This window comes from Meira miltonrushii (genome assembly GCF_003144205.1).
Source record: "Meira miltonrushii strain MCA 3882 unplaced genomic scaffold FA14scaffold_7, whole genome shotgun sequence".
NCBI lineage: Eukaryota > Fungi > Basidiomycota > Exobasidiomycetes > Exobasidiales > Brachybasidiaceae > Meira > Meira miltonrushii.
This window is the reverse complement of record NW_020289949.1, coordinates 157,023-158,518: the sequence shown is the minus strand read 5'-3', so window position 1 is coordinate 158,518 and position 1,496 is coordinate 157,023.

Here is a 1,496-nt window from a genome sequence, read left to right as displayed (position 1 = left end):
GCAACATCTTACACGACACTTGCTTTCTCATCTTTACGCTACCCTTTCTTGGGATCAAAGAACTCGTTCTTTGCTATTCTCACTCCTCCTCACACTCCTCCGCACACTCCTCCGCACACTCCTCCTCGCACTCCTCCTCGCACTCCTCCTCTCACACATCCTGAAGCGATGTTTCGCTTTGCAACTGCATTATAAAAGAAGATCAGAAAAAAGAAAAAGAAGATCAAAAGAATAAAGATAAAAGGATAAAGATAAAAGAAAAGAAAAGATCAAAAACAAAATCAAAAGAAAAATCACAAAAAGACAAAGAAAATATCTACTTCTCATTTGAGAATCACTTCATATCCAGCCAGCATTACCTACTTCTCATTCCATACTATCTCTACCACCAACACTCACTTCTCATCCAGCAACTGTCATCCACTTCACATCCTGCAATAGTCATCCACTTCACATCCCGCAATCGTCATCCACCTCTCATCCCGCAATCATCATCCACTTCTCATTTCGTCATCATCAACCTCTTATCATTCAACATCCATTTGACATTCAGTCAGCATCACAAATTTCTCACAAGACAATGATTGTGGCACTCAAATGCAAGCAATCATGGCATCACTTCACTTCACTTAAAAACCTCACAAGTGCAAACGCCGGCATGCAACCCTATCCAACCAAGGTTTTCCTTTGATGCGCCGGTGAAACCTTTGAAAATTCAAAGAACGCCATCTCATATGCGTCCTCACTCAACCAGCATTCATCCACTTCTCGTTCGTGGATCACAGCTCATTCAAGCGACATCATCCACTTCTCATTTGTGGATCACATCTCATTCAACCGGCATCAATCTTTTGTCATTCGGAGAAGCGCTCCTCATTCAAACGGCATCATCCACTTCTTATTTGATGATCATAGCTCACTCAAGCGACATCATTCTCTTGTCATTCGAGATCCACCCGACGTATAATCGGCATCACACACTTCACTTTTCAAGTTGTCACACAACATTGATTGCGGCAATCAACGCAAATACGACCCGCATCACTTCATGAAAAGAGCTCACAAGTACAAACGTCTGAATGGGGCCTGAATCAGCCAAGGTCTTACTCTTTCGATCGGATGAAACCTTTCTTCTCGTACGTCACTCAAGATCAAGTTATGACGTGGCATTCGAACAAGTGGGACAACAGAAGAAATGGCGCACACTTGACATCAACATTTGTCTTTCCTCTGCCCTCCTCACCATGCTTCCACCTCACACTCTTTGGCTTGACATCCGTTCAAAATTACCGAAGAAGTCCGTCATCATTGGGTGATTTGAAGTGAGGTGGATCAAGCCGGTCAAAGGTCCTTCATTCATGACGTCTCTGCACTCGCACCCATCGGGCCCTTACAAGCAAACACTGGCAGTCTGAAGGGAAGAAGAGAAACAGTGAATGGATCCGGACTGAGGGTCCTGAGAAGGAGGAAGGGAGGAAGGGAGGAAGGGAGGAAGG